We start from the raw sequence: 13,161 nt of genomic DNA, 5'->3' as shown, positions 1-13,161 counted from the left end.
GGAGGTAGGCAAGCAGCTACACCTCAGAACCAATTGGAGCTTAATTTAAAATGGCTCTAGAAATGGTTGAGACACATACGAGTAGGAGTAGTTTTGTTGTCTTGAGGCACTGTTAATGTGTGTTTGGTTGAACAGTCATCGAGTGTTTGATTGCCAAGCCCTGACCCAAAGAGTTTTGAATGACTATAGCTGTGGTTCTTAGCAGTGTAGTTTTATCAGTATAATTGCTAATGTGACTACAATTATACTGGCATATAAATGTGCCTTGTGCTTATCCCCTGCTAGTAGAAGCACATTTTTATCTTTATAACTGTGTTCATACCATTGGTGTAATCTGGCTTCAATAGTACAAACAAAGCTGGCATTTACTGAGAGGATTTATGTACATAAGTCAGGATTTCTTCTTGGGAGACTTGGCGTCATCATTTGAAGGAGTCTTGGATTCAGTGTCTGGTTTCTGGCAGTACTTGTGTGTGGAGCTGTGCTTGGTTGGGAATGCTGCCTTGAAGGAAGAAATACAAAGATGAGTAGCAGAGTGGTGTTGAGGAGGTACCTTGACTTAAAGGTTCTTGTTGAAATAGAACTGCTAGGACAAAATGAGGCTTTTTATTTGTTCCTTTTTTTCTGAAAAAGAAAGCAGACCAAATCCCATAGTACACTTGTATACTAATAAAGACATTCAGATGCTTGATTAGAGTCTTTTTTGGGGTGGGAATTTTTATTGCATTTTAATCTTAGTTTTTCAATCAAACTACCCAACAGGGCAAGTATAAATAATATTTTTTAAAATACCCTGTATTCTACAGTGTTTTAAGATGTGACCAAAAGTGTAGATTTCTTAATTTCATTTAAGCAAATACAAGAATGTTTTAGCTCCTGTAACGGGCAAGGTATTTGATGGTAACTGCTGCTGTTACAGAGTGTTGTGCATGTTTTAGTGTGAAAGTTACTCACATATAACTGTCACATTGGGGCTGTCCTTCCCAGAATTACCCATTTCAAAAATAATGTAGGTTGTAATTTTGATTCCAACTTTTCTTTTTAAACAGCTAGAAAACAGCTTGACAAGTGAGGGTGAGTAGTGAGTTTTAGTTTTTAGGAGTTTAGTAGAATGTGTTATGGTCATAACTTATTTGGATTTAGTGTGTTACACAGTGAGGGCTAATGATAGGATATGAAAGTATTCATCTTCTAGAAGAAAGGTTTAAAGAAAAGTGACATTCCTTTTGTCTGCATTCAGATTTTAAATTTTCCTTGTGATGACCAGTTTTCTGTAAACGTGTATGATACTTCTGTCTTAAATGTTCTGCTTGCTAGGTAAGCTGCAAGTATCAGATACAGTTGTTAAGAATGAGCACTTAGAAAATTGGCTGGCTTGAAGGGTGTGCACTGTTGTTGTAAGCTGTTGGTGCAAGACCTGTGCAGTTCAGTTGTGGTCAGGAGCTGCTGTGTGGTGGCTCTTTTGGCTTGCTTGAGATTAATGGTGGTCCCTCACTAAATTTTCTGGGTCCATAGAAGTCTGTGTTTCAGACCTGTGCTTTGGGTGGAGATAGCTGTCCCTCTGGCTCTTCAAGAAGCCCGTCTAGAATGCAGTGGAGTCATTTGAGTGCAGTAGTAGGTAGGAAGCTTAACCATGCTGCTGTTTGTAATTGCTGCATAATGCAGTTGTTCTCCAGGCCTGTTTGTCTGAAGTCAGTCATAGGCAATAAATGGAAATTTTAAGTAGAACTATAGTACATTTTTAATTCCGTTAACTCAGTAGGATGAGACAATTTAACACTGCAAAAATAAATTATTTTTTAAAGTCACTCTATGACCCTCAATACCAGAGCATTACTTGGTCTCTGAATCTGGAAAGTGTTTAAATGCCTAAAGAAAGGGAAGTTTCTGCAACATTGTTAAAATGATACAGTAAGAAGTAAAACTACATGGAGTTTTGTGGTTCAGTGAATAAAATAATCAAATCTGTGTTCTGAAAGTAAGAATAATGCCAGACAAATCAGAAAGGGCAATTTCAATATTGAAATTCCAATATACTGGAATTGTTATATACAGAACAAAATCTGGTCTTGGAACTTGACATTTTTTTGTCTTGAATACTCAGTCACTTGGATGTGAAGCTATTCAGTGAGGCTCAGTGTGTGCTGCAAGGTTAAATAAAAGTATTTCTTTACTCTAGAATGACTTGCAGATGTACTGAGTTGATCAGAGAGGTAATTCCAGAGTTTCCTTAAAGCTTTGCTTTTGTCCTTTCCTCATCCCTTTATCCAAGCATGAAGTTTTAGGAAATAGCAAGCCCAAACGTTAGAACTTTGTGTTTGTACTGCACCTCATCAAGGGGGATGTCCCAGTCTCTCTTGCCCTTGCTTGTAGAGAAGCCCCTGTCTGTGCAAGCCGAGGCATGATATGAGTTAGCTTCTTTGATTTGCGTGTGACATTCTGGAGAAAGAAGCAGTGAAAGTGGCTTGTTGTTTTCCCTGTCCTGTCCAAACTTTGTTTTTAGGGGAGGAAGAGCACATTGATCTTAAGCAGGGTTCTTCAACTTGTCCTATAGTAAGTGCTAGGTTTCTGAAGGCTCCATTTTCTTTCATGCGTGCTCTGAGGACCAGAAAGGGTGAAATTAGTGTAATGAAGAAAGGGAGCCCAAGAAAGATGCTGAGCAAGAGTTCTGATCACAGATCACATCTTTCTGTTCATTCTTTTGCTACTCTAATGCTTTGTAGTTATGTCCATACAAACCAGTCTAGGCTTAGTACAGTTAACACTCAAGTATTGGGCTGGTGTTTTGTGGGTTAACCTGATCTTCAGTGCTGGCTTTGCCATTTAATCTTTCAGTTCAATACTATAGGATCCTGGATACAGTGGGGAGTGGCCTTTGGTAGTTGCTTGACATCTCAGTGTGGAATTGGTCACTTCTCTTACTAGGTTTGTCAAAGTGCAGACCACTTGTCTAGATAAAAGAATCTTGAGACTTTGACATCACACGGTTTAAGAGTGAATCACATTTTCATAGTAAGATCTGACTTGAAAAAAAAAAAAAGACTGAAAAATGTTAAGCCAGAGCCCTCTGGGAATCTGGTGCCTTTAACAAAAACTGTCATTTTGTAAAATGTCACATCTATAGCATAGCCCATATGTTTTCTATTGGTTTTTGTTTGATTTTTCTTTTTGTACAGATGTAAATTCAAAATATTCTGTCTTTGGGTACGTATTTTCAGTGTAATACAGTATGTATAATAAAAAATTTAGATTTTCTAAGGAAGTGGACTGATGCTCTTCTTAATAACCAAATTGTTCATTGTACTAACAGTTGAGTTGTTGTACCACCAGCATGAGACAAAACAGCCAAATTGCCTGATAATGTGCATTCTTTGAGATTTGTGGCATTGTTTCTGTAGGTGCATTTCAGAGTTGGCATTTCAAAGCTGACAAGTGCTGGTTTTGGTTTAGGCTGTTTGTGAGTAGATTTGCATAAATACCTGCTCTTGCTCTGTGTGTTCACTGAAAGCTGGTGAGCCCTGGGTGCTGTGCCTGCAGTGTGTGGGTGTGCCTGTGCTGAAGCACTTGAGCCACAGCTGAGGTCTGATGGTGTGAGGAAGATCTGCCATGTCCAGGTTCTGTGGATGGGGTATGGGAGTGTGGAATAAACCCTGTTGTTCTTCAAGGCTGCCTTTATCTGAATTGTAGCAATGGAGGCTTCTCTCAGACTGCTGCAGGAGGTGGGTGTGTTTTGGGATTGGTGGTTTTTAGGGTGGGATTTGTGGGTTTTCATAAACTGTTTTCATGCTCGTGTACTTTTCCTAGGGTCTGGTTCTGTGATAAGCATGAAGGTTTGTCTTACAGTGTTATGTGGAGATGTGTGGCTGGCCTTATCCCAATTTCCATATGTGCAGCTCTGTGAAATGGGTCTATTCCACTTGCCTGTGCTGGGGCAGTGCCAGACAGAAGTTTTTATTTTCTGTGTCAAGTTGACCTTATCAAATAGCCAGGAAGGGAACTCTTGCAGGTCAGCTGCTCTGGTAGAATGCTTGGGATGAAAGCTTTGGTAGAGGTTGAGATGCATACTTCATTTGTTATTTCATAGGGGACTTGCTCTCTGAGATTTCCTGGTGCCCAGGCCCTGGCACACTCCACAGGGACAGGGATGTGCCAGTTCACCTGCCTGCTGAGGCTGGCCTGGGCAGAATCAGACCCCACTGTTTTTAGCAGTCTCTGTGCCACTGGACACTCTGGAGAGACTTAGCTGGTACAAGACTGTAGGGGATGTCATGTTTAGGATGTTGCTCTAGGTCTAGCCCTTAAGACTTATGATGGACCAAACATTGACCTCTTCCTGACCTGGACAAACCTGTGCCAGATGCTGTCCTGTATTCAGTGTGCCTTTAGAGCTCCAACATCTCGGGCTCCACGCCTCTGCTGCCACACGGGTGTGTGTGTGTGTGTGTGTATGTGTGTGTGTACAGGCTCTCCTGAGAGTAGGAAAGGAAAAATTAGGCAAGAAGCAAAACCTGACTGCTCTAAAGTAAATGAGGTGACTGTTTCCAGAACCTGCTCTGTTTCAAGACACTTGCATTGTACCATCCCTGGAATTGCTCAAGGCCAAGTTGGGTGGGGCTTGGAGCAACCTGGTCTAGTGGAAAGTGTCCCTGCCCATGGCAGGGGGTTTGGAACTGAGTGATCTTGAAGGTCCCTTCCAAATGTGAAAATATTCTGGGCTTCTGTGACCTTTTCCTGAGGAACTTAGGGAAATTTCCTTATTGGCTCTCAGAATGTGGTTCCTGTGTAGCATTTGGTTTTGTAATATACTTATTCCTTCCTGGTAGAATTAATGAAAACAGAAAGCAATTGGTTTCTCTGAATGGTTGATTGAACCCCTCACTAGCATGCAAGCTTGGGTCTAGTGCCTGCCCCATTGTCTGGTGTCACTTAAGTTCATAGTCTCTCTCCTTTTTTCTTTTAATCTTCTTTTTTTTTTTTTTTTTAATTTGCTGCTTCCTGACATAGGAGAGTTGACAAGACAAGCTGATCTTGTGCTAAAACGTTGTGATCATCTGATCATTGATCCAGAGCTGGCCAGGGGGACCCAAGCTGTGCCTCAATGGAAGGTGTTTCCTCCTTCCCTCCACCAAATGCTGCAGGCATGAATAGTACGGGCAACACCCCCTGCACTAGTTCTGCCTAAAGCACCAGCTGGGTTTGACCTCTGTCCTTAGAACTGACTGACATCCAAGACACACCATGGTCTTTAAGACCACCTTTTTAACTGTTGGGGGGACTAAATAAGAATTAAATGTTCTGTGCTGCTTCTGAGAAAATAAACTTCTAGCCTCTGTATATGATTATGGTTGGCTAAACCATCAGATCCCTGCTGCAGTACAGCACCTTTCCTTTGGTTAGCTCTTTTTTTTTTTTTTTTTTTTTCTTTTTTATTCCTTCTAAACTCAGGCACAGAAGAAACACATTTTTAAAAAAAAGGTGTGGGGTTCTTGTTTCAAAGTGGCTGTAGTAGCTTTTTATTTTTTTAATTAAATTCCTCAAGCTCCCTTTTGTGGGTTTCATTATTCCATCTCCACAACAGCCACCGCTGCCGGAGGTTTCTGCTGGCCCAGTTTGGGAAGAGCAGCTCCCAGGGCTGTTTTTGGGTGAGGTGGTTTTGGTGCCGGCCCGGGCGTGGCGGTGTCTCCTGCCCAGGGCTGTGGTGCCATCGCGTGGCCGTTCGCTCACGAAGAGGTTTCGCCGTCCAGAGCACAAAACTCTGCGTTCCTCTGGGAACAGCGGTGGTGTGTTTTTTGTTGTTGTTTTTTTGGGGTTTTTTTCCCCCTCACCTCTGTAGGAGTGTCTTGGCCCCCTCTTGGGCGCAAAGCTGTTGACTGCTTCTTAGAGCAGCATCCCTGAAGCCTGGACCCCTGTCCTATTTTCTGGGAGTGAGTGGCTATACCTTGGAATGACCTTGCATCTAAGAGGGGTCTGGATTCGCTGTTGCTTCCCAACACAGCCCATGGGGTGGCGCATCCCAGGGGGGTCAGGAGTGCTTCTGCTTTTTTGTCTGCAGAGAAGCCAATGATACCTGCAGCTGGTATCTCTATCTGCACACAGCCAGGTCTGGGTAGGAATCACAACCTATATTGCTTGAAGAAAAGTCTTTTCCAAAAAAAAAAAGCCCCTATCAGAATCCAACTTGCAGTTTGGCTGAATATGTTGCTCCTTCCCATCAACAGCAGCAGCTTGGCCCACCCCCAGTTTCTAGCTCAGCAGCAAAGGACCACAGTCCTGTCAAATAGCTGGATACAGCACACCAAACTCCACCATATTTCCTAGAGTCATAGGAACAGGACAGCTCTGCAGCACCTTGCCTACCTTGGAGCATGACAGTCATTTGCCATTCCAACAGGTGTCTGTTAAGCCTAGGACACCAACAGTGCAGTGGAATGGTGGATAACCATGGAAAGAACCTAAGAATATGAGGATAAAATTATCTGAGTCCCAAGGAAGGCCACCTCTGCTATGAGGGCAGGCTGAGAGAACTGGGTTTGTTTAGCCTGGAGAAGGGAAGGTCCCAGGGAGACTTTACAGCACTTTCTCCTACCTCAAGGGACTGTAAGAGAGCTGGAGAAGGACACAAGGACATTATGGTAATAGGAGTAGGGGGATAGGCTTTGACCTAAAAGGGTACAGGTTTAGATCAGTTCTTAAGGAAAAAAAAACAAACTGTGGGGATGGTAAGGCACAGAGAATCTATGGCTGCCCCATCCCTGGAAGTGTTTGAGGTCAGGGTGGATCAGTCCTGAAGCAACCTCATCTAGTTGAAGGAGTCCCTGTCAATGGCAGAGGGGTTGAAATGAAATTATATTTAGCAGTACCTTTCAAGCCAAACCACTCTTCTCTCCTCTACTTGTGACTAAGTTCAGGAAGGTATTAACTACATTTTCAGGATGATGGATGTCTGTCTGCTGTCAGCTCCTGGATTCCTCTCCTTTGCCCTATCCTCAGGACAGGTGAGACCACACCTGGGGATTTTCTCCCCCACAGCACTTACAGTCACATCCCAGCTGACAAAAGCTGAGGCAGTGGCACGTCACAGGTGACAGTGCAAAGAAGACTGGTGTTTGAGAGAGTCTTCCTGCTCAGTGTTCCTTATTAAGCAGGTAGCTCTCCTTGTAAACAGATCACTAACAGATATCTAACACCCAGGTGATTTACAGTCATCAGTGCAGAGCCCCGTGGTGGTCCTTGGATTTGTAAAGCCTGGGAAGCTCAGAGATCCAAGTCTGCCCTCAGCAGATGAAACCTCAAATGTCACATCCTTTTCTTGCTTGGATGATTCAGGGCAGCCTTGGACAAGAGCTGTCCTTTCCAGGCTGGGCAAGGCCCAGGAGTTGGCACGAACTGCTGCAGTGTTGGAACAGGATGCTGTGTTCTTGGGAGAAGTTTCATTGCTCCTGTCTCTGCCCTGTAAGCTCTAGGGTGGAGGGCACTGTCTACCTTTTTTGGGGACACAAGATCTGCCAACTATGGAAGAGCAACAGAACTGACAAGAACAGGGCCCTGTGCCAGCCTAGGGCATCGCTTTTGATAAACCATGACAATGCTCTTTATTCTCTGTGAACCAACTAGCAAAAGCATTTAATTTCAATAGAGACAGGCCCAGGCAGGTCAGGAGTTTATGAATTGTCTGTTTGTACTTTTCTGCCCTGAAGTGGCATTAGTTTTTCCCTGTTAGAAGTGTATTTCCAGCTTGCCCAGTTGCTAAAACAATTGAGAGGAAAGCAGCATGTCTCATCTCTCACCTGGGCTCTGGTAGCTCACCCAGAAAGAGGGCTCTGAGGGCACAGGAAGGGCTTTAATGCACAATTGCCCTTTCTCTTCCATGTGTTAAGCTGAAACTTGCAGTGAAAGTGGTGCCACATCCAGTTCTGAACTGCTTTTCCAGTGCATACACGAGTGCTGTAGCTGTTCAGCAAATGTGTGACTTGTTCTGCACTTGGGAGTGCAGAAAAGCTCCCCACTAACCAGGGGGGTGTAGCCTGTGGGATGGAGGGAACTGATCTGCTGACAACATCCCTAACAGGATAAACCTCACTGGGTAATTGCTGGCAGTGTTTTGCCAGTGCACAGAGCTGCTCCATCCTGCAAATGCTGCTCCTGCAGAAATTGTCCCTCACTGCAGAGCCTCAGCCCACGGGAGAGTGGATGGCCCTGCACAGGTCTGGGTGGAACAGGTTCTTTACACAGACATCAAACATCCTGTGCAGAGATTTGTAAAACCTGTAAGAACAAGCAGAGCAATGTCACATTTAGAGCTCTCCTGCCTGCAGGGAACGGGCAGCTCTCTACCCACCCCTGCCTTGTCCAGAGCCACTGGGCAGTGTGAGGGACTGCCAGGGCCAAGTCCTTGAGCCTCAGGTCTTGCTTGTGATCACTTTGGCAGTCATCAGTGGAGGTTAAGGTTTATCTGACTGTTGGAAGCTAGCTGGTCACAGTCTGACCTGCACCCACCCAAAATGGTGATACCAGAATGGAGGAGGCTGCCCTGTTTCTGTGCAGCTACCATGAAGCAGGATAGTTAGGCAGACTGTCACTGCCGCAGAGAGGAGGACAAGAAAGTGTCCCTGGCCCTATACTGACCCCACCTGGGCCACCAAAGACATGAGGCAAGCCTGAGGATTTGTGTTAGAGCAGGCAAGTTTTGGTTCATGGTGTTGGGTCCTATTGAGGATCCTGGAGCACAGGGGACATGAGCAATGCATGACAGTGCCTGATCCCACTGAATGTGCAGCTGTGGGGGCTGCATGTGGAGCATCCACAATCCCATATGAGTGGCCCTGTGGCATTCAGCTGAATGCTAATGGAAATCCTCTCACAGTGGGGGCTTGGTAATGCTGATTGCTGAACAGTGAGGGCAGAGGGAAAGGAGGATCTTTCAAAGCAGGGCTGCAATGTAAGGAAAACATGGGGATATCTGTGTCCTCAGGTGACCCAGCAGGTAGAACAGACACTGGAACACATGGAAAATGGGGTGGGGCCTCATTAAACCTAATGCTCTCACCTCAAACTCATCATCACGATCTGTGAGCTTGATCCTGATAACAACTTGCTGCATCAAGCTGGAGACCGTGGGAGGAACTGGGGAGGGAGGGGGAGTGAAATGCTGGTTGGGAAAGCTCCGTGCTCACCAGAGGCTGCATTCTGGTTACGGCATGGTTGGCCCCAGTTAAAACGGGAACTCTTCTGGGAGTGTTTTTCTTGTTTCTCTTCTCTCAGGAAATCCCGTGTTCTAAGAAATGAAATCCTCTCACTTGATGAGGTCGGGGGGCTGGTTCACAGCCAGGCTGGGTTGCCATGCTGCTGTCCCCATTCCTCCCCAGGAGCCCATCACTTCCTCCAGACTGCTCTGTGGCACGGGCTCCTGCAGTTCTGTGAGCAGAGCTCTGCTGCTCTGGGTGTCTCCAGACCTGCTGCAGTCTCCGAATATAAACCCCCCTTTGTTGGGCAGAGGTTGACTTGACTGAGCCGCATGATCAGTCAGGTGACAAAATTGGGCACAAAAGCAAAGGAGAATGAGCAGCTGGTTGAAGGCATTAGCTGCTGATCTTGCCTTTTGACAGGCTGTGTTACTCCTCAGGGAAAAATGAATGCCTGGCCCTGTCCTCTGCTGTGGAGTTTAACCGTGGTGTGTTTCACAGGTAAGTCCTCCTGACACAGGGCTTCTCTTCCCTGGCTGAGCACAGGGTAAAGCCATAAAGGGCCTGTGGGAGCCCTGGGCTTCACTGGCGTGGGGTGCAGCTGTGGGCAGGGCTGGGGGAAGGCAGAGGAGGAAATCAGTGTTGAAACACAGGTAGTGCTGCAAGTGGGATGCATGTGGTAAATACAAAAATTTGCTTTTTACAAGAAGAAAGGAAAAAAGGAGAAATAGAGCTGTATTACTCTGCATGTTGAGGATTTGCAGAGGCTTTATCTTAAACCCCAAGGAGCAGGATGCCTGTTTGTAGGTTGGTGGTAGGTGAAGATCAGCTCTCTGTTCCTCCCTGACATCCTTAAGGCACTTGTTCTTACCAGGGCGCCACACACAAAATGTCACATCCTTCAAGGTCCCCTGGAGATGCTTCAGGTGATTCACAGTGCTCCTTAAAAGAAAAAAGAAACAAAGCTCTAGAAAGCAAAAGCAAAATTACTGTTCATGGCATAGACAGTGTTAAGTGCAGGTGAGAAAATTGTTTGCCTGACAAAGCTGAGGTTGTTTGAGTACTGGTTTTCCACACCTATGACTGACTTTAACTGGTAAAATACACAAACACTCCACTAGTGCTCAGAACTATTTTTTTCAGCCTACTGACCTACTTTTTCTCCAGAAGTTGTTTCAATTATTAAGAAGTACTGGCTACCAAAGGTTATTGATGGCTACTGAAGTTTTGCAAACAACTCTACTGCTTTTAGCAAAGTGTAATGGAAAACTATTTTCCATTTTAAAAAATTCTTCTTAAGGGCTCCACTATTTGACATTAAAACCAACCAACCAATGAAAAATATTCAATTAAAAACCCCCTACTACAACAACAACAAAATTCATCTAGCTGTGGGCAGTCCAGGTTGTTGAAACCTCTGCAGTGTCTCTGGCTGGTGGAGTTGAACTGTTGGGGACAGGAGGGAGCTGTGGGAGCTCAGACTAGATCCCAGAAGTCCTTTTGAAAGGTTTTCCCTGGGAATTTGAGTGGCCTTAGCTTAGTGCTAGTGCTTACATTAGGATCAGTTAAATGGATCTGAGGGCTGACTCAATTTGTTGCCAGAGATGAGGAAAAAGCAAGCAGACTGGCTTCCACCCCTAAGGCAGGGCATTCAGATGAGGAGAATTGTGCATCTTGGTTCTGGGTGGAAACTTGTCCACAGTAGCAGTCCTGTGTGGGCACTGTGGAGCTGCTCTCCTTACCTTGGACCAATGCTGGCACCTGTGTCCCTTGGACTTGAGCCTAGGGCAAACCAGCGTGTTATGAATGATCACTGTTAGATTTGGTGTCTCTGTTTTAGGGCTACAGCAAGCAAATGAGATTTAGTTCAGTTGGTGCTGAACATTATTGGCACAGTGCTAATAATGCCAAGATTGTGGGATTGGTTCACATATGGGCCATCCACTTAAGAGCTGGAGTCCATGATCCTCTGGGTCCCTTCCAAGTCAGACTATTCTGTTAATTCTTTAAAACCTGGGCAGTGGCCCAGATGTCTGGGTGCTCATCTTCTTTACTCACTAGTTACATCAAGATGGGTTTTGGCACAAAGCAGGCAGTCAACAACAGGAGTGAGCACTCCCAGCAAACTCTCTCCATGTGATCACAGCCTTATAAAGACTCTTTTATCCACTGTCCTGATCCTGCTGCAGAACTTTAACAGGAGCTGCCATCAGCTTGGTCTGTATGTTGATGTTCATACCATGGTAATGCTGAGCACTGGTGCCCACAGTGCCTGGCCTTGCATGGTGGGTACAAAATTGAGACAGAAATTGAAGGTGAATCAGGGCTGGGGAAAAACCTGCAGGGATGTGGATCTGACCCCTGATAGATTGTGCTGTCACCCATCTTGTCACCCTGCCCGTGTCCTTCCTCACCTATATCCTGCTGTTGGGTGTCAGCAGCACTCTTTGACCTCCTAGAAAACCATAAACCAATTTCTTAGGAGTCCTTGTGTTTTCCATGCCACAGGGCATGGATTGCCAGGGGGGCTTAGCAGGTGTGTGCTGCTTGGGAGAGAACTTACACCCCACAGTATCAGCTCCAGCTGCCTACTGGTGCTGTATAAGGTTGGGTGTTTTCAGAAGTTGCAGTAAGCATTGAGTAAATCCCTGCCCTGAGTTCCTGACCCCAGTTGGTGGGCACAGCTGCTGTGACAGGAGCTGCCTGATTTGGTTTTGCTTTTCTTCCTTTGTTTAGTACCACACTGCTAGATTAACAATAACCTGTTGCTTTCCATGCTTGGTTTCATGGGCAAAGTCTCAGCCTCTCCTCTCTTTGAAACTGGAGGACATTACCCATGGCTGTGCCAAGGGGTGTCTTCCATCAGCAGATGATGTTCCAGTCCACCAGCTATCACAGCAAAACAACCTGAGGTGCAGTAATACCCCCTTTCTGTACAGATTTCAGCAGTCCTCACTCTGAGGAGGAATTTCAGAATTAAAGCAAGTCTTGGCCCACAGGTTCCCTTCTGGTTACTGGATGTACCACCAGAACAGCTTAAAAAACCCCTGAGCCCATGTCTTTTCTTGGCTGATCTGTTTAAGGGAGATGGGATAAAGCAGTCAGCTACTTGACAAACATCTTAAATCAGATTGTCATGAGATCTCAGTGTAAACAGTCTCAAGGAGCCAACAAAACTGGCAGTTTCAGGCAATTCTCACACCCATGAGTCAGACCTCCTGGATACTGGCATCTACTTATTTGTGGCTTCATGGACCCACTAATTTATTTCCTTGGTAAGTCTCCCATGTGCCAGACATGCTCAAATGCTGCCTCAGATCCTTGCTCTGTAGTAGAACACAGTAGAGGGGAGTTTCTGGGTATCAAAAAAAGATACATGGTTTAAACAGCTGATAAAGACCTAAATGAGCTGTCATTAAAGGGAGAACAACAATTTAGCCTCTAATTATGTTTTTCTTCTCTTAGGTATTGCTTTAGGCCAGACAACCAGCACTGAGGACCCCATTTCATCAACCCCAGCACCTCCCAGTGCAACCAGCACTGAGGTCCCAGTTACATCAACCACAGCATCTTCCAGTGCAACCAGCATTGAGGTTCCCATTGCAACAACCCCAGCATCTTCCAGTACAACCAGCACTGAGGCTCCCATTTCATCAACCCCAGCATCTTCCAGTACAACCAGCACTGAGGCTCCCATTTCATCAACCCCAGCATCTTCCAGTGCAACCAGCACTGAGGTTCCCATTTCATCAACTCCAGCATCTTCCAGTGCAACTATTGCTGTGGCCTCTGCTTCCCCAGCTTCTGCAACGCTCCCAGCAGGACTGACACCAACCACTGCAAACCCTGCTGCATCCACAGCAGCTCCATCTGCTGATCCAAGCACAAAAACCCCTGCCCAGACTCTACCTAGCACCACAGGGACTGTCCCCACCTCTGGCAGCAGGGCCACGTCTCAAGCACTGACAGCCACCTCCAG

The sequence above is a fragment of the Cinclus cinclus genome, chromosome 5 (assembly GCF_963662255.1).
Source record: "Cinclus cinclus chromosome 5, bCinCin1.1, whole genome shotgun sequence".
NCBI lineage: Eukaryota > Metazoa > Chordata > Aves > Passeriformes > Cinclidae > Cinclus > Cinclus cinclus.
Note: the sequence above shows the minus strand (reverse complement) of the source record.